Consider the following 23,466-nt stretch of genomic DNA (forward strand, 5'->3'; position numbering starts at 1 on the left):
CAGACTCACCTCTCCTCATCTAAAATTCCCCAGCACACCAGCTAACAGGATCAAATAACCGAAAAAACTCAACATGAAAAACAGAAACAGATCAATAAGAGATCTAAATATTAGAGTTCTCAGATATAGATTTTCTGTGAGTAATATATTTAAGAAATGAGATTGTAAGAGAATTTTACCAAAGAACTGGAAAGCACAGGAAAAGGATTAAAATGGAAATTCTAGAACTAAAAAAAGTAGTAACTAAAATTAGGAATTTCTCAAAAAGTTTAGACACATTGAGGAGATGGTTAGTTAACTGGAAAATAGGTCTGAAAAAAATAACCAGACTGAAATATGAGAAAAAAGAAGAAGAAAAATACTGGTTGAAAGGTGGGGAAAGAAGTAAATGACAGAATACGGGATAGAGACATTGGCATCCCAGAGGAATGCCAAGAAAGAGCAAACGGGCCAGAAACAATCTGTTAGAAATAATAGCTTGTGACTCCTCATGTCACAGATTCAAGAAGCACAACAGCCCCAACAGAATGAATAATAAATACCAAAAAATAAAAGATCCATACCCAGACATGGCATAGAAAAGCTGATTTTAAATCAGAAACACTTAAAATCTTTCAGAAACATAAGACTTCAAATCAACTAACAAATAAAAAAAAATAGCTAGTTGAAAACTTTGCTTTTTTTTGTTTCCACTTTAGGAAATGCCCAAAATCAGCAGGCTGGCTTGACTGTATTCTGGGTAGATATTATCGGCTCAATCTACTTTCTCTGAAAGAGCTAAGTCTTCAGGCATGGAGGGGTAATGGTGTGCCTAGCCTCTGAAGAAGCTGGGACTGAGATAAACGTTAGTGGCAGGTCATTTTCTACAACATAATTTCAGACGCTGTATAGTCCTACTCATTTAGAAAAAAATTAGGAAAGCAGTTTGGGAAGTTTATATCCATCTTTACCACAAGATATTGTTATTTGTTTTAATCTGGAGTGCCTCATATTTCGAGAAGTGGAGAGTGCACACATTAACTACTCAGAAAAAAATTCTAAAAAGAATAGCTCAAAGTTGGAACTCAATAAATAATGTTAAAAACATAAAATGCAACATGCGTTTTATAGTTAGTTATTTGAACTAGAGTAGGAACCCTATGAATCTTGTGAGCAGATTCAAACTAGGGGTATGACTTAAAAAACTATTTTTTCTTTGCATGGAAGATACTTCCTAATTTTGTAATTGCATCACTATTTCATGTTATTTTAAATTATAAAGAAGAAATGAATGTGATGATTGAGAAGTTTATGATTTATACAGGATATTTTACAATGTTATAACTATTTAGTGCACTGAAAGTCCGGTCTTGATAGAAAATGCAAATTTATCCCAAAGATTCTGATGGTTTCCAGAACGTGTATCTGCCCTTCCCTAACACTCAAGAAGCTCTACTTCTCCAATTTTTTACAAAGCACTTCTCTCAGGCAGACATTCCTTACACTTTGTCCTTGCCTCCTCAAATAGGGCTCACGCTAGCATCATGAATATAACACTTCCTCCAGGCAACCTTACCTCATACTGCTACCTGGAATTAGTCACTTATTTCTCAATTCTTTCTTCATATGTGCACCACCACTACTTCAGTTAGCATTCTTTTCTATGTATTTGTACTGTAAGTCAGCGATTTGCAAGCAGTGTGCCGCAAGAATTTTTTAAAAATATGCAATACCTGACTATTTAGTCAGGGGCACTGACTTCTTTTCCCTTAGATCGTCAAATTAAAAAAAAGAAAAAGACAACAGCCAGCATAATAGCCATCTGGTGTAAATGAATCAAAACCATACCTGGTTTTCTTGTCAGATCAGCAAAAAAATAAAACATTTTTTGGTATGCCGCAGAATTTTAATAATGAGTTTATGTGTGCCATGAGATGAAAAAGGTTGTAAATCACTGCTGTTATTGTTGAAATGTCTCTCTTTTCCTAGTTTATAGTCTCTTTGTTAGCAGATTGTTTTATCCATTTAGATAAGTGGTTCAGAGTTTTGACCCCAAAATTTCGACAGAAAATCAGAGTTCAAAGGACCTAGTCTATTCCAAGTTCCCACCCACTATAGGAATCCCTAGTGGAACATAATTGACGGATGTTTGTCGATTTGCTTCAACACCTGCAGTGGCAGAAAACATTCTGTATTTCACAGGGCAATTAATTTTGCTTTTAGAGGACTTACCAGAAAGTTCTTACTCGCATTGCACAAAATCGGCTTGCTTAACATCCTCTCATTTGTTCTAGTTGTGCCCTGTGGAGCTACATTGAGTAACTCGAATATCTTCCCTAGTTCATAGTTAGGCAGTTTATTTCTAAATGCAAAACATTATATCTTGTTCTTTAAAATTGTATTTCAGGCCCATAGTTATACTCTGCAGATCATATTTTTTTTCTTCTGGCTTCCGAGCCACATTGCTTCACCCATGTACAGTCTTTGAGTCTTGAAATTCTAAGACTAAATGGAAAAAAAAGACTTATTTTTAATAACATGACTTGAAAGCAAACCTCTTGATCTGACTGTGCTCATAGAATTATAGAAATGAATAAGGTAATGCCTTTGTTACTGGAAAGGTCTCCTTTTATTAAACAAATAGCTATGGCACCAGAGAAATGGAAAATAATTGTCAATGAAGAGTTGAAAACCTTTACCATATTTTTCAGACTATAGGACACACTGGACCGTAAGACACACCTAGGTTTCAGAGGAGGAAAATAGGGGGAAATTTTTTGAAGCAAAAAATGTGGTACAATATTTAATAACATCCTTTAAAGCAGAAATCCTTTCCCACTTTGACATCTTTCCACAGTTACGGTAGATTCAGCAGGAGACTACGGTACACTATCATATCTTTCTACAACAAAATACAGTAATGCCCGAACTATCAGCACTGTGCCCTTCATAGTTATGGGGGCACTGTAGCTGAGAACATCAGTGGATGACGCACTGTTATGGGGGGATCTGCTGCTGACACTGTTATGGGGGGATCTGCTGCTGACACTGTTATGGGGGGATCTGCTGCTGACACTGTTATGCGGGGATCTGCTGCTGGAGGACCACAGGTTGTGTAACACTCTTGTACGGGGACAGCCATGTTGCACAACCTGTGTGGCTCTGGAACTGTTGCCAAATTACAGCTCCCATCATCCCCAGATGTCCAAGCATGATGGGAGTTGTAGTTCTGCAACAGCTGCAGGGCCACAGTGACAGGTGACCCTGCAATGGAATTTGCCTATGTTAATGTTAATGGGGGACACACCAGTCCCGTGATGGAGGCATGTATGGGCGCCTTAGGCTTTCTTCTCGTACCTTGCCTGCAACGCCAGTACCCTCCTCCCTAGCACTATACAATGCCACAGTGGGGACTCCGCTCCTGCACCCCCTTCCTTTGCAGCCCCGGGACACCCCCTCCCCCCAACCCAGGGCCTGAAGCATTGCCCCACTCCTGCCGCTGCTGGCTTCCTGCAGCGGCGACCCTGCTCCTGCCTCCCATGACCCCACTCCACCGCCGCCCCCAGCCCCAGCGAACCTGGTAGGCTACATTCGGACTATAAGACGCACCCCCATTTCCCTCCCAAACTTGGGGGTGCGTCTTATACTCCAAAAATACGGTATTTGAAGACTGAAGGCATAGACCATCTGGACTCTTCTTGTGACTTTATTTCATTATGTATTGTTGCTATTTCAAATTAATCTTCGGACAGCAGAGTGAGAACAGCATTCAGTGTTTTTCTAATATCATTAAATATCTGCATCCTTAAACAGGTCATGTAAAAAAAATCCCTAGTTTGGTCTGATTGTTACCACTAACGGTAATGCAGTAATTGCCCAAATTTAAAAGAAAATAGTTTGACCAGTTTGAGATCTAAACATTAAAGGAAAATACTCATTTACTTGTAAAGCAAAATGTGATTTTAATTTGCATTACTGTATATCTTTGGAAAAACTTGCATCCCCACCCCCACCTTCGCCACCCTCATCCCTCCTTGCCTGCCCCAGCATGGCCAGGCCATATTCGTGCTGAGAATGAGACTCCTGAAAATAATACTTCTGCACTCTGAGCTGTAATAGTTTTGCTCGAGGCCAGTAACTGTCCCTTCAAACTGGTGGGAGGGGAGAGTCACTCAGAGAGGGGACACCTGCATCACCTGCAATGCCAGGTTGATCGGTACTTCCTCTCAGTACTTTGAAGATCTGGCTCCAGCATTGTCTCAGACCAGCAATCTGCCTTGATCCTTACCTCTCTTCTTCTGTGCACGCTGCACCTTTTTACTTCTGGGTTTTTTCCACATTTTTCTCTTTACCACTGATTGTATGCAATATTATTGTGTGCCTGGATTTAACTGTCTTCATGTCTCTGGTGCTTGAAATGTGTGGAGATCTTGGATCTCTGGGTTTACAGTTTTCATCAAATATGTGATTTTTCACTCATTGTCTCTTCATTTTCTTCTGCCCCTCTCCTCCCCTTTAGACACTTAGACCTGGCCTGTAATTTATACTATTTTCTTTTCTATTTTTCAGCCTATATTCTCTGTGTTTTATTTTATATAGTTTTTATTTTAACATCTTCAATTTCATTAATCTTTTCTTCTCTGATGTCTAACTTGCCAATAATTTCATTCAATACATTTTTCATCTTGGATGTTGTTTTGTTTTTTTTTTCCCTAAATGTTTTATCTGGGTCTTTAATAAATGTCTTTTTAAACCTTTATTTAACATGTTAAATGATCCTTATTGCTTCTTGAACATTTGGAATACAGCTATAATAGCATTTTAATCATTTTGTCTACTCTATCCATCATCTATATCTACTAATCCTATCATCAGTATCATTTCTGAGTCAGTCCATTGATTATTTTTTTTCTTCATTATTTTTGGGGTTGTTTTTCTGTATCTTTTCATGCCTGGTAGCTTTTTCCTGGGTGCCATAAAATTTGAATTGTACCTTGTTTAGTACTGAATACTTTTCATTCATTCAAATATTATACCTTGTTTGGGGATATGGTTCAGGTACTTAGAAACAGTTTGATTCTTTCAGGTCATTCTTGTAAGCTTTGTTAGATGGTACCAGAGCTGCATTTAATTTAGTGTTAATTTTCCCCCGCTATTGCATAAAGAATCTTCTTAAGTCTCTAAAAATAATGCCCCATGAATTATAAAGATTTCTGTTTTAGCTACTGGAAACAAGTACTATTGACAGTGCTGTGTAAATGTTAATCTTTTAAGATGATTATTCTCTGGACTTGGGCAGATTCCTCACCCACAAGCACTGATCAGTCCTCAAATATTTCACAGACAGTTTCTATAAATATCCTGAGTTTTCGCTCTGGGCTAGTCTCTCCTCTTCCCTCCCACCCTTCCCTTCCCCTCACCTCCCTTACTTTTCCCTTCCCTCTCTTCGTCTCCTGTCCATTATTCTGCCCTCTGATCTCTAGCTTCCTTGGATTTCCAGAACTCTGGACTCCATCCCCTCAACTCAAGCGGTCCAACGTGGTCTGCATACATTCCATCTTCCTGGGCTGAAAACTTACTTTAGGTAATAAGCTGGGATAATCATATGGCTCACGTCAGTGTATTGTTCTTCTTTGCCTAATTTCTGATACCTTGAGTGCTGATTCTTTCTATATTTTTCCACTTTTTTTTGTTTTAGATAGGAGGGTAAATCCTGCCTCTCTTTCTCCATCTTCATCATAAGCTGAAGTTGTAGATGGTTTTATTTTCATATTTTTGCTTTTTATTTTTCTAATATCTCTAAAATAGTACACACATACATATAAAACTTGTGATATTAAAAACATGAGACTTATTTTAATAAAATAAACAGTGTAGTATTATAAGATTTATTTGGTAATTAATCATGTTAACATGCCAATATCTAATAAATTCATTATATAATTTTCAACTTCTTTATTAACATCCAAATTATATCAGCTATTTCTCCCCCTCAGGAAAAAATCATAAGCACACAAATATCATAATTTAGGAGAAAAAAATGGAAAGACCTGTTTTGAAAAGAAAGATATGTGACTCTTTATTTTAAAAAGACATATTAATAAGCCCTAAAGTGTTGCAGTGGTACATATTAGAATAGCATTTACTTAGCTCTAAATATAAATTACCCAACATTTTCCTTATTCTAGGTTCAATGTATTCCTCAAATATTTTTAATAAAAACTTTAGTTCCATTTATAGATGTTTGTTCCATGACCAAACAGCTAATGAGAATTCCATGGCCTATGTCCTCCACTTTGAATAACTTCTTACACTTTCCCCAAACTCCGAAACTCATCACTTTCCTAAAACCTGTTTCTACATCTGTGACTTTGGCTTTTATGATCTCCTTGGGTGGCTCGCTTTTTTTTTTCCTGGCATTTCTAAACCTCAAATTATGAAACAATGTCTCTGGAAAAGGTATCCGAGATTTTTAATTATTTTCTTGCTTTGGGTGTTTTGGGAACAAAAATTGAAGATTGTCTTTCCATTATATCCAGCCCAAACAGCTATGACAGAGTCCTGGTGCAGGAATGTGCCCCATGCACCCTTTCTTTTTAAGAAAGTAAAGATTGCTTCCTCAATTAGTTGAAACTTCTGGGTGGTCCTTTAAAAATACTTCTTTGAAGAAAGTAGTGAACTAATAATAGTGTAAATGTAAAATAACATTAGTCCTTTAATTCTGAAGCCAAGAAAAAATGAATAGCTATTCAGTGTTTTTGTTTATTTATATAAAATTTCCTATCTCTGACTTTTAAGAGGAAAAAAATCCATATAAATCCAGTGGAAGAAACTTATTTAAAAGATATATGTATTAATTAGGCTTAGAATTAGCCAAGTTTAATTAATTGTGTGTGGAAACAACATGTGTTGCTTCTTTTTAATATGTAAATAGATACATACCCACAGATACTTAATACATTGTATATTAAACTTAGTCTATAATAGATTTAAAGTACCTAGAGCTATATAGTGAATACAAAACGCCTTCCATTTTTTTTAAAAATGGCCATTATTTAGCCTTAGTTCACACATTTGATTCTTTGAGGTCTGAAATCACCTGTGCATGTTATTATCCCCCCGTTATACAATAGTTTGCTGCGGGCAAAATACTGACTTAGTTGAAGTTGCTTTTGTGGACACACCATTTTTTCCCAGAGACTTTTTCTCTCTTTTTCCTTTTTTTGGCTGCTCAGAAGAAAATTGCATTTTGCTGTCCTTAAAAATGTCCACTGAGGCTGCCACCCCCTCCCGAGAAGCACAGGGCACGCTGACAGTATTTGTAGCACTTAATACTCAGACACCCGTACTGGGGTTTTTATTATTATACTTCCTGTGTCCGTTTCACAGTGGAAACAGTCAACCTTTACGTTTTTTGAATGTTTAATTTTGGCTTTGGCTAAATCTAGTGACCCCAGAGCCTCCCCACCCACCCACCCCAGATATGAAAGATAGTCAAATTAAATCTGTCATGAAAAAAGAAAATCCTCTACAAACAGGAACCTAATAATTGGGATGATTGGCTAGTGGACTGAGCAAATTTGGATAAGACAGACTATGCGCTTATTGTAGACTTTGCAAACCCTCCGGGCAGGCTCATTCTAAGCGGCACTTTTGGCTGTGCAAATACGACGTCTGTACAAAGAATCGTACTTGAGCCTGAATACAGAACATCGACTAAAATTCTCCATGGCGCTGGTGAGTTTCATCAGCTATTGACCAAATGGACATTAGCTGGCAAATAAATACTGTCATGGCCTGCAGCTTAGCTTTCTTGGCTTATGGCTTTATTAGTGGGATTATTAGTAACAATTCCCCACTGTACTTAAGGAGAAAGTGATGGAAGTTTCCTACTCTGTTCACCATTGCCCTGAATGCATCATTTTTTCAGTGTTAGTGTCTCTCCAGTCTGTATTTTTGTCTCCCATGTAACAAACAAGCTTTCCTCAAATACCCATTATTCAAAGTTTAAAAAAGAGACTGGAAGCTGCATTTGCATTTGGCAAACGCTACTCCAGGAAATTATCCAAAAATCATGGGTGCCCACTAAGGAGGTCAACAACCATTTGCTTTTCATGTGCATTTAATTATTGGAGAGAATTTGATTGGCCAATTATACTAGTATTTTGAAGGAACTTCATTTTACAATTGAGAATAAGGACTTCTTAAAGTGGGGACTGTGCCAGTGAGATCATGCCAGATCCATTGTGGGCACCAGAAGTTTAACTTGTGAAAAGAACCAAATAAAGAATTGCAGAAACTATGCTGCTACATAGAGGTAAATATAGCTTGTGCTTCAGAACAGACAGCCAAGGCGGATGGTGTGTCTCATTGGCCAATGGGATGACTTCTTGGACAAAGTATATCTCCCATTGCCTAAGTCACTCACTCTGGAAGACAAACCTTTGAATCAGAAACAAGAGATTATTGGAAGACTAAAGAAAAAGGAGAAGTATTGGTTTCAGAGAAAAAGAGGGTCAGAAAGGAGCTAACACTGGAATCAGGACAATAGATCTGAGGTGGGAGCGTGGAAAGGTCGATCTGTCAGTAGTGAAAATGTCCAGATACTAGCATGTTCTAAAAAGGGAAAGAAGAAAGAAGGAAAACAAAGGAGGGAATGGAGGGATATGAGAGCAAATGTACGTGGTCCCATTTGGCCTATTTTGTGACCGAGATTTCTCATTTATCCAGTATTTGCATCTGAAGGAAACCAATGGGGTAAAAGCAGCCTTGTGATATTTCAATTGAAGAGCAATAATTGGGAACATTCTATATAAATGCATTTCAGAATTTAGATATTCTAACACCAAAGGCAGAAAAGTTCATTGATCCTCCTGATCTTTTTTCTTTCCATTATTTAGATTAAAGAATATAGTGTTCCAAACACTGAGATTGACAGATATAACTTGCTGAATTAGTTATGAGGATTTTCTTCCAGCCGGGGTGCTGGAGATTCAAGGACTGATAATACACTAAGTGGTCATTGCTCTAAGGCAGTTGCACTTAATAGGGGAAGTCACACATCTAATGACATTAGTGTGACACCAGTGCAATCCAATGGGATTTAAAGAGGTCGTTTCTGGTCATTCCATAATGGTGAGAGATATTTGGGGATAGGGGTTGCATTTTATTTACTTGCCTCTAAAATATTGTTCAATAAATGCTTTAAATACGATGTTGGTAAGTAGCTCTTCTGCCTACGCATGTGACTGAACAGAAATTTATGCTTTTTCTATGAGGGTTATTTTGCAAACACCTTCATAACTACCATTAAAAATGCAAATTGTGGTCAAGAGGTTTCTAATTGAGGGCTGTGCTTTTCTCCGCAATGGGAGGAACAGCAGGCAGATGCATCCTTAGGCCACTCACCACATACAGACAAAATATTCACCAATTGTGCAGTTTTTAAAAATTAAAATTGATTTTGAGTAGATCAGATCATTGAAGTTAATGATTCAATGAGATCATTGTCTTTTTTTCCTTTGCTGTTTTTTTAATGACCAGTTACCCTTTTTTATACCAGTTATATTGTACATACTAATTTAAGTACATTTCCTCTTTTGTTTATATGCCAAAAATACCTGTCACCTTAACTCCCTTAACCTGGAAACAGCCAACTTAAGTTCTTAATTTCCTGTTCTTCAATTAAATTTTTTTTAGCAATGGCATTTTTTACAGTATGAAATTCTTCCCTTGAAATTCAGGAATGAAAAAAACAACACACCCTTCCAGATGTTGAAAAAATAAACTTAGCCTGCTCTTGAACTTCCCCAAATTTAAATCACCTTCTTTTGTTTTGTGTCACTTTGCACCCCATCTGCTTTGCCATCTTCTCTCGCCCTGTAGCCCAGCAGTGCAGACTCAGGAAGCTTTTTCAAGTTCACGTGCTGACTGGGTCTCCAAAGGCAGAGGTGGGTTGAGGGATGGGACATATGCCCGGGTCTGCTCTGGGTTTGATGCCATACTTCCAGGCAGCATTAGCAGAATGAAGAGGTGACGTGGATGCCTCTGAAATCATTCACTGCTAGAAATTACCACCTGAAGTCCAACAACATCAAACCTTCCCATTTCATTGCTGCTATTAGTATGACTGATGCAGATGAGAATTAAAGTATGTGGATTTCACTATCTTTGTCTCACACCAAAGCCAAGGAAGATTTCCATAAGCTTGGCAGGAAAGAAGAAGCAGAGTTTGGAAAGCCTCATTACATTAGGGTCTGGTCTCATTCCCCCTTCTATCTTTTTACCACTAGTAGCACGTGTTTTTTGTTTGTTTGCTTGTTGTTGTTTTGCTTTTTATCTGCCATAGCTTTCCCTATCTAAGATAGTGGACAAATAATCATGCCAGGAGTGGATAAAAAGACACCATCCTTAAGCAAATTTTAAATTAGTAAGTAGGGGGAAACGAGGTAGGTTATTCAGCCTCCCGTCTTGTTCTTTCCTTCCCCTTCCCCATTTGACTATATTTTGTTTCCCTGGTTGTGTTTTGACTCTGCTATTGATAGGAGTACAATTTCAAACAATCTCCAGAGTACCGGAAGAAATGAAATAGGAAATGTTGATGAAAAATCAGTCCCGCTCACACTGAGCCTTCAATGGCTTGTTGCCGTGTTTGTTTCCAGCAGCGTGAGAGTATTCTATCAATAAAACAGGCTGGGGATTAGCGGTGGAGGGAGAGGAGGTAGGTGGTTAGCAACAAGAGCGCATGGAAGTGCCTTTTAAAAGCTTTTATGTGGTATGTTCTCCTGCAAATGAACTTCAAAAACTTCTGTGGAAACATTTGCAGGAAAGTAAAGGAGTTGTATGCTCTTGGCCAGAAGCAGTCCTTTTATGTCAGAGTAGATTACACTTTTCAAATGAGCAGCAAACTTACAAGATTTGCTCATGACAAGCTGAGGTTGAGGCAGGCCAGAGAGAGGCATAGCAATCAAAAAAATACCAAGTGAGTGAGTTAGTCTAGCCACCACTTTAGTTAACTCTCATTCACCCTCGCATCAGTCGTGTTTCGAAGCACAGAAATGCCAGTCTCTGTATTTACTCATTGAATACTCACTGAAAACTCACTAGATGCCAGGACTATAGAGACTAATAAAATACGTTTTTTGTCCTCACGTGGTTTAAACTTTTGTAACATTAGCATAAAATCAAACACTTTCAGGTGCTTCATCATTCATTTGAAAATGACGTGACTGTTTTCTGTGTTTGCGTGAATTGTGATGCTTTGTTCATTAGATGTGTGTATGTTTGGGTGTATGTGGTTTGCCTGATATAGAGAGGGCTACAGCACATGGGTGTGCGGGCTGCATATCGTACAACACGGGGGCTGCCGTTCGTCCTGCAGTGCAGCCAGCACCCCTGAACTCCTGCAGTGGGCCAGAGGGTACTGTGAGGATACGGGTTCTACCCTTGTGGAGTTTGCATTCCAGCAGTTACAGATCTATGCAGTGGGCTGGGCTCTCAAATCACATAAAATATTCCTAGTCACTTTAAAATATGTGGCTTGACAGCCTTTTGATATAACTCAGTATGAAAATGTTTTAAATGTTTGACGTGTTCCATGATTACACTGATCGTTGAATTTATAACAATATTTATATTAATCTGGCTTTTCTAAAAAGTGAGTGAGAATCCAATACTAAAAGATCTCCTGTTACATTTTGAAATTTTTACATTTTACTTTTTTCAAAACACATGGACATCTTTTTAGTTAGTTTTGTATTCATCTTCCTCCATAAACAGAGTATACATGACACAATTCAGAAAATTCTGTATGTCATATGCTCTAACACACTTGTACTGTAAGGTATTACTGGGAGTATGTAAAGATAAGGAAATAACATGCAGTGGTGGTAGCAGTTGGTTTTAGCAGAACTGCTAGCACCGGTCTGGTCTCCAGCCAGCCCATGCTGATTACCCTACTCTCCAATCACGAGGAGCTGCATGCAATCAATCATACAACAACACAAGCCCTCTCACAGCTCTTACCATTCGCACGTGTCACTCCAACAGACAAAAGTATCTGCCCCCTCCTCTCTATCTCTTTCTCATCTTGCAGATCCAGCTGAGCAATCATCTTCTTTGTGAAACCATTCCTGTCTCCTCCCAGGCTGGGTGAGGTGCCTGCCAAGGCTACTGCTTTGCAGAGCTCCAGGGGGTGTCATTCCCATTGCATACTAGAGAGACCCTCCTCTTTCTCCAATAGCAGCCTGACTATGTCTCTGTGCACTTAGCATCCTGTTCTGTTCTGCTGCTTGCAGCCTCCCAAAAGGGTGACTGCTTTGGGGATTTGAAGCTGAGCCTTTTACTGCTTGCCTGACGTAAAGTGGTTCTCAATGGATAATTACTTGAATTATGGCTTCATATGGCATAGTACATAATTTAGGAGCCCTTGAGATGTGTAAGGCTGGGTTTTCTTTTCCTGCATCTGTTCCGATTGTTCACTTAGCCTATGTGGCTGCTTTTTTTCCTCTATTTTGATATCTGCCTTTCAAGTCATCTCTCCCATTTCCAGTGGCTGTGCTGCTGGCTGACTTTGTAGGTGTTCATTACCACTACTAAGTACCACTGTTCCTCCTCTGCCCATATGCTGCATTTTCTTTCTCCTCCCCCATCCCCTCATCTTCACCTTCCTTGTCTTCCTTTTCTACTTCTCCCTCTTTTCCTTCTCCCCCAATTCTCTGTTCCCCTCCTGCTCCTCTTCCTCCTCTTCTGTCTTGTTCTCTTCTGCTTGCTTCTCAGTGGTAGAGGTTTTCACCTTTTAAACACTTACCTACCAAAACACCCTTCTTTAGAAGCCAGTCTCTGAATCAGCCATTGACATTATATTTCTCCTGGTGTTTACATCGTTCATGGTTCTCTCAGTATTTGCAGTACTGTGTGCACTAAAAATCACAGCTATTGCCAGATTCTGAGGGTGATGACTGACAGCTGTGTATGTGAGGTTTTTCCTGCAGTTTTTGAATAGCAGTTCCTTTTTTGAGGAGCTGTACAATGTTACCGTTTCTCTTGCTTTCTGGGGACTATATTCTCGGGATTCCATTTCATCTCCCAGATATAAATACATCTCTATAATGGCTAAAGTTAACAATGTGAGAGTTAGTACAAAGATCGTTAGTACACAAATGAACTTCAACTATTATTTGCCCAGCAGTGATGAGAATTTGGGTCTTTTATATAATTGTTCGTGAATGACCATTTCTTGTTTAAAAATTGTGGAAGAGAGAAGTTTTGTGTTTATGGCTGTGTCTTTCCTCTTGACATTGACAGGACCCACCCAGGAACGCTGCCACTCTCACTAGCAAGGACTTGAGGCTCTCCGTAATATTTTACAAAACCATGGTCAAGTTTAAAATAAAAAAGGCCTTGCGGAACTTTGTATTAGTAACTCTCATGGTGGAAATTTGGAGCCAGGTGGAAAGGAGTCTGTGGGAAGGATGGGGCAGCAATTTTAAGGAATTTAGGACATTGAAAAGCCTTTGAGTTTTCGGTACACCTATTTTCCCCTACGTCTTGTGAGAATACTGCCCAAATTTTTGTGCTTTGCATTCATAGATGATTATTTGGTCTGAGTCAATGGCAAGCCCAATACTTATATAACATAGAAGTTTTCAATGGCATTGTCTTTTACAAAAGTTACAAATTATGTAGATAACTGTGGAGTCTGGAGTCGTGAGTTCTAACTGACTGAGCTTCAGTGCCTATGGAGGAGGTTGGTCAAATGATCTTAGCTGCCTTCAGAATGAACAAATTCCTCAGCTGAAGAAGATGTGAATGAGGATTATTGAGTGTTAAAAGCTTAAAATCTTTCAAAGATTACTATAAATTAAAAACCTATTAAATGAATACTCGTTTTGTGTCTTGCATTACAAAACCAATTTGGAAGCTCGACTTAATGAGCGTATCTGCCAGTGTTTGCCAAGTTAATTGAAGAATATTGTAGGCTCCTTTTTGTGCTGTGTAGACACAGCCTTCTTGGCTGAAACAGGCTTTGTTACTCATAAGCCAATAAACTGAATTCTGATGAGATCGTGCTCTGACGTAGGATGTGGACCAATAGTAAACCTGCTTCAGGCTTGAACAATAGGCTTAAAAGTGACAGCCAGAAGAGGTGGGGACTGCATCAAGAGGAGAGGAGAGCGAATTTTCTGCTGCTAAAGATCCCTAATGGGTTTATTTTTGTTTTTATCATGACTTAGTCCAATCAGATACCTCAGTGAATCATCGATCAGTCTTTAGTAGAAACTCAGAATTGACATAATATTTAAAACCTTTCTACACCTTCTCAGAGTCTGATCACCATCTAACATGTATGTGAGTTGCCAGATCCTTGTTGTTTGTCAGCTAGTGTAGGAGTACATGAGGGGTGCAGTGGTGAGCTTCGAGTTGGGTTTTGCATCGTGTAGAAAACTTGTTGCTGTCGCATCTGTGATGCCACCAAAGCTGTCATAGATGATTTGCCGTTCTATTTTTAGATCCAGTGTTAATATAAGGTTTAACTGACAGCTGTTGAAACTTGAACTTTATAAGAAATGCTAAAATTTTAAATGAAATGGAGTCTTAAGATATTGATTTACTAGCTCAATTAGAAATATTTCTGAAAGTAATTTAATTGAAATTGATGTTATGTTCCATTTTGTAGCTATATACTCTTTACTTATAAATACTTTATTTCAGAAATTTTTGTTTTATATTATAAAGCCTAAAATTAATGTTTGTATTCATTTAGTTGTGTGCGTGTGAGCTAGATTCTAAACTCATTTTTATGTAACTTGCATTTAAAAGCAATCCTAACACTTGTCAGTGTTATTCATATGTGCACTTTAAAAATGAAGAGTTACTGTTCATAGTTTTGAAACGATGTATGTAAAAGAGTAATAAAAATGGACGTTGTTTTATTTTATTTGCTTTTCTCTGCTTTGGGATTTGTTATTTGTTAGTAAGGAAACAATGAGATAGCAATCTAAGTTCTTAGTATTCATATATATAAGCATACTTTTATAACGTTTCAAATAAAAAACTGTTTACTATACATCATTGACTAAAAAGGGTATTCCGATCTCTTTAAAATGACTGTATTTAAGTTCTATTTGAATTGCAATTCACTAGGAAATATGTCTACCTTCTCAGAGTTCATAATTTAGTGTCAAATTCCTTGTCAGTGTTTAAAATCATTTGCTATTACTGATAATGACAATGAGCTATTTGGTTTCATATATTAAGCAAAAGAAGTTGTGAAGTGTAATTTTATATTATTCGATATAATGCTTTGATCATGGGATCAAGAAAGAATGAATCTACAAGATGACATCCTTCCTACAAAGCATGCCTAAAAAGCATACTTTTTGGAGTGTTTTGCTAGAGTTTGCTAGAGTTTGTTTGTGAAACTGACATCAGGCCAGAAACAACATTTTTTTTGAAATTTTCATGTTAGTCAAAATTACATATAGCATGTGGACTTATCCTCACAAAATGTATCATTATTATAATGCCAATACGCCGTGACAGCAGTTAGCATATTAAACTATAAAGAAATGATGAGACCATCTGAGAAGTGGCAGCATTGATGATTCATATTCTGACAGATTGATCGTCTCTTAAGAACAGATCATGAGGTGCTTTGACTTTTGATGACTTTTCTATGTGTAATGACAGAAAATATATGGGAGTTTTTTCATTCCATGAAGGATACATTTAAAAAAATATAGCATTGTAATATTTATATTGGTTATATTTTATTTTTTTAATGTTTTGTGGTAATATTATGATTTTTAAGGCATCAAAAATAGAATAAAACCCTCAAGGATAAATAGAAGGGAAGCTAAAAGTTTTATCTTTTTAATGTTGCCATTATCATCAAAATGTATTGCCTAACATGTATTTATTTACTTCTTCCACTAACAATTATCTGTTTATGAACCAGGCTATTAATTACAGAATACAGCTCCCCTCCTGACCCTAGAAACTTAGAAGTCTCGTTTAACTGAAAAACTTTTGAGTGCATTGTGAGGACACCTGCAGATAACGTATAGTCAGAGCTCGGAGGAATGTACTAAAGCTACTGCACCAACTTCTACTGCACCCTGAGGCTTTGAGGTCATAAGTCTTGTCTAGCTGTCATGCCGTATTTTTTCTCCAACAGACTGTGAATTATCCACTGAAGTTAGAACTAGAATACTGTAATATATGGAAAGCAAGTCTCGAATTTTTTCAGTGTGGCCTGCAAAGAGAGTCTTAGTGATTGCCCAATTAAAAAACATTTTTATATAGTTGTCAGAATGAATCAGTGTTTCTGTGTATATACCCAGTCTCGCCTGTATGATGTAGCTACACATACAAAAGGCACTGCCAACACACAACAACAAGAAAGTTAATTTTTCCTATAGTTACAACTTATATTCTTTCTTTCCTGTCATATGAGTAGATTTTGGCAACTACCTGTCCACTAGTCTCTAGTTGGATCTCTAGATGGATCCATTCTTGGTTGAAGAAGACGTACCACAGGATTGGAGAGGCATAGTTTACTCTGCTAACTCTCTTAACAGTAGAAAAAATGAATCAAAGGACATATAAAGTACATTTGCAATACTATATCTACTATATCTATAAATTTCATTCCCAAACTCCATGTGAACTGGGTTGGAGAATACAATTCCAAATGAAGGTATCATTTGCAAATAAAGGTTGAATGAAATGTTTACAACTCTTAAGCATCACTTTTAGGGTAAGGTTTCACACAGTTTGTAACGTAGGAGTGTCAAAATCCTGCTATATGTGTTTCATTTATTTATGCATTCAGCGATGCCAGGCTGTTAGATACTCGGGAACAAAAAGAAAGTCCCAGTAAGTCCTGCACTTATTAGTATGTATATGCACTGCTTTCCCCTCACACCCTAGATATTCAAACAAAACAACTGAGGAACCCTTTAAGAAAGCGAGTTTCAGAGAAGTTGAGCCCCTGTCTCAAGAGCTGTGCGAAGCAGGTTCATGTAGGCTGATGAACAGCTTGAGCAAATGTGCTTTGATTAAGTGTAGGGTTGCAGAGTTTGTCCTAAACTTGCAACATTCTCTAAGGGAGAGCTGGCAAAGGATAACCAGCCAAGAGCAAATAAGTGAATTGAAATGCTCTTTAAACAAGCATTACTGTTATCATCCCTTAAAAAAATCCATGAATTTTTGTGTTGAAGGGTCAGTCCTAAAATGCAATATAAGTGGAAAGGAGGGCCTGGTGTCTCCAATAATAATAGTAACAAATATGTGTATGGCTTTGACATTTGCAACCAGTTATTCCAATTGGCGGATGGAAAACTTGGACATAAAGCAGCTGAGTGGCTTCTCCCGTGGTCCAAAACTAGAGTGTGGCAGAACAAGAAATGGAACTAAATTCTGCCTCTCTTCCATTACACGCATTCTGCATCTCCCCATCGCCCTGAGACAGCCCTAATTCACATGGCACTGTTTTCCCACCTCGTTATAAAGAGTTCTCCAGTTCGCTCTGTGCCCAAGTCATGTGATCACGTTAAATATCAAATAATGCAATACATGTAATACAACATAGGGCAAAGAGGAGAGAAAAAGTGAAGAGTAGATGAGTCACATTTGTAAGTAATGAATGACAAAATGGAAATATAAAAGAAAAACAGGAGAAAAATAAAAGGATGGAAAATTTCAGGGGGGGTGGAAAAAATAGGCTGATTACAAAATGCAGAGGAGGAAGAGAAAAAGAAATGACTCACAAATTTTTAAATGCAGCTTATTCTGAGAGTCACGAGGATCCTAGATTCAACCTGTCAAGTTTTATCTGCACGGCGTAAATCCATGACTTGTTGAGATTTCTGAGACTTTTTGTTTTATTTTTTAAAAACCCACACAATTTTTTAAAATTTACTTTTAGAGATAGAGAAAAAGAGGGAGATGAACATCAATGTGTGAGAGATACATCAATTAGTTGCCTCTCACACGCCCTCAACTGGGGACCTGGCTTGCAACCCAGGCATGTCTCCTGACTGGGAATTGAACCTGTGACCTTTTGGTTCACAGGCTGGCGCTCAATCCACACAGCCACACCAGCCAAGGCTGAGACTTTTAATTAGGAAAGAAACCACAAGTAAATAGTAGAAACATCTCCAACAAACTGGTCATTTTCAAATGGTTTGCTCTAAACCTGAGCAGTTTCCATACAAGTGGCTAAGGTGTACTTAGATCTTCCATCAGCAGTAACCGCAGGCTTTGCTACAAATCTTATTCTTAGAGAAGCCATCTTTAGACATTCTTGGACCTGGGAATCCCAATATTCACTTTCTTGTGGCATTTTTATTTCCTCAAACTCAGAGACGGTGTGCCAAATATTCCCTTTAGTATCCCTTTGCTACTTTTTTATCACCCTTCTTATTTCTGAGTGACCTTTACTTCCTCTTTACATACCTCTCTTAATATCTCCTCTATCCCTTCTTCTATTTTTCACTCTATTCCCATCCACTTGCCACCCTTTGACAGTGAGCCTGTAAGGGGCAACCGCATTGTTTTCGGAGAGGAGCAATGGGCCCAGAGCTGATGCTTTTCGGGAACCTCAGAATCAGATGTCAAAAGTCCAGAGACTCTCTTAGAAAGTATCTAAGACTGTTTTAGTAACATGACAGTCTTTCCAAATTTAGAGAATACAAATCATGGTAAATAATATTTTTAATGTCAAATATATTTTTTAAATCATTAGCCATTTTTGGATGGGAATTGTTCCAAATTGAATCACATAGTTTCCTGCCTTTTTAATTTTATAAACATAGCAACATTATGAAAAGTTTATGAGTATCTGTTTGCCTGATATTTTAGGAAAATAACTAACATGTTATGTGCATTACTTTCTAGTGTTTTAATATAACACTAAAAACAAACACATGTGCTCTGCAGAAAAAAGGAAAACTAGGGAAGAAAAATGAACATAGACAAACATTACTTCCAGGGATTTGTGGACTCTCTGAAGTTTAACTGCAGATGAAGAACATCTGGTGATCTTAAAGACAGGGGCCAGTGGCTCCTAAATTTGAGCCTGTCTGACTCACCTGGAGGAAGGGCGGGGCTTGTGACACACAGGTGCCTGGGTCCCACCCCAGTTTCTGACTCGGGAGATTTGGGGCGGGACCCGAGAATTTGCTTTTCCAATCCAGTGTCCTGGCACTGCTCCTACTGCTGTGCTCATTCCACAGAGTGAGCTTTCGGGACTCGCCTCCTCTGGGTGTGAGTGTGCACCGTATCTTTAGTGTGCTCTTTTTCTTGTGTTCACCCATAAAAATTAACTGGGTCTGAGCTGGTTATGCCAGCTCGAGAACAATAGCTTGTCCAATTTTCATACTTTTTCAACAACACTTTTCACCCTAGAGAGAATTTATTGTCATTATTATTATTGTTATTGTTATTACTATTATTATTATTACTCTTTTGTAGGGGGAGAAATTGAGACTTGATATAGTAGAGATGAGATCTGGAGTTGAACTCATGTGTTCTCCCTGATTTAGGACACTTTTCCACTTCCCAGCTTGCCAAAGGGTCCTGCCAAGGGCAAGGAACCGGGGCCAGATCAGGAGGTCACCACGGTGTCTGGGCTGCATATCTAATTCAGGACTTCATAAATGCCCTTCAGTTTCTTCAGTAGCTTATTCTTTGGTAGAACAATGAAAAATGACAGGGAGAACGCTCTGTTCACTTGAAGTGTATACAAACTTGCTCCCCGAGGGGAATTATTGTTGTATAGTTGAACAAAGATTTTTTTTTTCCAGTTGGTTTCCGTCTTCAGCATTGGGTGTATTATTCCAAGCAGTTCTGCACCCTTCACCATTATATGCAGTGGATCCTGGGGCTTCAGTAAAGAACTAGATGTACTATACCTGCACACACCGGACAATTCAAATACATCATTCGTCTGAGGTCTTGCACCATCATTTGGGTCAGCAGCCTGACTTCTGTATTTTTCCTGCGTAGAGTCACAACAGAAAACAAAGCTCACCCAACATTAAAAAACAGTTGATGACCCATTAAAGGCATTTTAAGTAAGGATAAAATAACCTACAATTTGAAAAGTCTAAAATTTATAATTCTATAAAATAAAGGTCTTTCTAACAGAAAAATGGCAAGAAAAGTAACTTCAGAAAAATAAGAACAACTTTTTTAATTGAGTTAATTTAACCCAAGGACAGAAGTACATTTGCAGTCCACTTCACTGCACCACTGACCAGCTTTGAGAAAACGCTGATCACTCACCCTCTTCTGACTGTAAATAGATCAGACTGAAAAAATACCAAAGAGAAGTTTCAGCCTATTTTAAAATAATTTCATCAAAAAAGATTCTTTGGTTTGAGATTTTATGGTTTCTTTGCTCATTCAAAAATAAACAAGCAAACAAAATACAACTAGAGCCATGGAAATAAAGAACAAACTCACAGTAACCGGAGTGGAGGGGTGAAGGGGATAATGGGGGAAAGAAGGGGAAGGGTCATCAAGGAACATGTATGAAGGACACATGAGCAAGGATGAAGGGGGGCAGGATTGAGGGTAGGTGGTGAGATAGGGGAGCTGGGTGGAGTGGTGGGGGAGAGATGGAGACAACTGTGCTTAAACAGCAATTAAAAAAATAAAATTAAAAAAATTTTCTAGAAACCTCTAAATTGATTCTCATAATTTTTAAACTAAAAGTCAAGTGCTAAACTGAAACAGGTGTATGTCATTATGCTCTCTTATGCTCTCCCTGGAGAAAAAAGTAGCTCTTCATCATCCTCCACACAATAACACGCATAATCTTTAAATGGAGTAAAATCTCCCCTCAGTTTTGGTTGTTTAGTCTGTGTAACTGGCTTCCCCAGGTCCATTTTCCATTCAGTCTCCCTCTCAGGACACAGTACAGTGCTGGGTGCCGGGCGTGCAGTGAGGAAAGCATTCAGACTTGAACTCACAGATGTCTTGCACAAACAGGGCTACAATCAGTGCTACACACCCACAAGCCGGTGAGAGGGGGATGAGGGGAGGCGTTCTAGCTTGTGTGAGCGAGGCCTTGAAGGAGTCATGAGAGCTGGCTATGGGACTGGGAACATTCCTCGGGGTACATAGGACACCAGTGAAGGGGTGGAGAGTGCAGGCTCTAGGAAACACTGCCAAGATTCAAGCTCTTCCCTTCACATGGTGGGACTTCACCATTCGGACAGGTGTATGCTAACATACTACTTCAATCACCAGGCATAAAGTAGTGGCGGAGGAAATAGATGACATCAGCTCTCCAGGCACAGAAAGTTGTGTTGATGCCTTCCACTTGGATTTATTTCTCCATTGCCTAATACAATAATGGCAATTGGCCACCTTGCAGTTAGACTGTTGGCATTAATTTGCATGTTTTCATTTCTATCTATTAAACTATTAGACTTTTATGTTGTCCAAAGTATCTTGCTTCCAAATAGCAGTTCAATTATCACCGAAGCTGAACTGTACAGTTATAGTCTGCCATGTCTTTGACTATGAATACGGACATTTCTATTTGAACTCATTGTGAAGCTGGCCATGGGGTCACTGCCTCAAGGCTGGATGGGTTTGAAAAAGAGATCATCAGTGTATGAGTGGTAAGGAAATTAAGAGTGCTGGTTCAAGGCTGGTGGGATAAAAGTCCCCAAATGTCCTCAATTTTACTCATATCAAAAACTAAAATTTTTTACTAAACATACCTAGATATTCAAAGAATACATCATTACAAAATGCGAGTAAGCAAGAGTCAGCATCCTTTTTCTCTGAAGGCTGGTGCACAGACCTCTGGCACGGCCCTTATCCTCAAGAACCTCAGTCTAGCGTGTGGAACCCCATGTGTACTTTGCTGAAAGACCTGAAGATTGTGTCCTTAAAGTTCACTTTTCTAGTCACAGATCTTTTGGTGAGACCGTTGTTACGCTGCCAGCGTGGCAAAGATGGTCTCCACTCTATGCTACCTGTAGGATGCTCACAGCAGTGGCGTCCTTGGCAGTGTTCACAGAAAAGGTGCCTCGATTCTAATCCCAGACCACTAAAGTCGTGCAGTGTCCTCAGCTCTTTTAAAGCTGAAGATGGTGTGTGTGTGAGTGCACATGTGTGTACACACACATGAGCCACCAGGGAAGTGTTCGTGGCACCAGGGTGGTGTGAGCAGTCATGGTAAGCAAAACGCCACCTGGATTCTTTTATGTAAGTCTTGGGAAAAATGCTATGTTCATGTATAACACAAGTCAAAGTTTTCAGATCATAGTAGGTTCAAGTTAAAAAGCCTAAATTTAAAAAGGCAACAAAACAAATAAGTTCCTGTTTTGTAAAAATAAGCACAACTCAGAGTAGGTGCTGTTTTTGTTTGAAAGCAAGTACAAGCTTTGCCGCTTACTAGATGCGTGACCTTCAGCAAAAAACCGCAAAATGGGAGATATTTGTCTCACAGTGTTATTGCAGAGACTGCACAGCGCTTAGCATAGACAAAACTTGGCAAGTAGTAGGTATTCAGTTAAAAAGGGTCACTACTCTTACTGTTATTTCTAACCCCATGTTTGCATATGTAATTGGGTCCTTGGACAATTAATACCTAACGAATGAAATAAGCCCTTAGTGGTCTAATTTTTAATAGTTTGGTATGGAACTAAAGGAGAATTATAAATTTGTGCTGGTTTGCCCATTATTTTATGTCTGTGTATATAATTGTCCCAACTACATTCTAAATTCCAAAATGGTCACCTTTATTATATTGGTTCACCCAAAGGATATTCTGGGACCAAAACAGGTAATCTTTGTTAAGAGTATTTCATGGTCAGAAGTCAGTACTGTCAAAAAATAACCATTTCAAAAAGTCCTCAGAGATACAAGCCAATGGTGAACTTCTGAAACTATGATGTGTATCAGGTAGAATTTTGAAGGTGACCCTTCGTTTTTTGGAAAACTGAGAAAAGTTTCTCAGTTTGCTCATCCACCATCTTCTTTCTGTGACATAATGAAGAAGAAGAAAAGGGTTAAAGCAAACATGAAAAACTAAAGCCGTAAGCATCACAGTACTGCCACTGTTTAGAGGGGAGAAGAATGCAGGCAGGTGGTGTGGTCCCCAGAGAGACTCAGGGGACATGCACGAATAGAGCACATAGTGCGTCAGGCTCTGGAGTAGAGGCTGGCTGGCGAGGACCTCCAGGAACAGACTCGGAGCTCTTTAATAAGTATTCCAGGGAGTCAGGCTTTCCTGGAAAAAACAAATTAGTGTGAGAAGCCAGTACTGTGCAATTTCAGTTTTAAAAATAGCCAAGAATTGTGAAGGCTGCTGTGTGCATGAGAGAAAAAGAAAGCCCTTGTTAATATTTGCCTCAGATTCCACATTGAAACAGAGCAGCCACACTGAAACTCTTGCTCGGCAGAAACTACAAAGGTCGTGAGGTTTGTATCACTTGGAATGACTTTTTGCTCCTTCCAGTGTCG

General features: G+C 38.6%; 1 protein-coding gene across 2 annotated transcripts in view; it reads left to right on the top strand.

Annotated features, from left to right (window-relative positions):
- Positions 1-23,466, top strand: part of HAPLN1 (hyaluronan and proteoglycan link protein 1) — a 66,982-nt gene that overhangs the window by 18,478 nt on the left and 25,038 nt on the right. The window lies entirely within an intron of this gene.

This window comes from Desmodus rotundus, chromosome 1 (assembly GCF_022682495.2).
Source record: "Desmodus rotundus isolate HL8 chromosome 1, HLdesRot8A.1, whole genome shotgun sequence".
Lineage (NCBI taxonomy): Eukaryota > Metazoa > Chordata > Mammalia > Chiroptera > Phyllostomidae > Desmodus > Desmodus rotundus.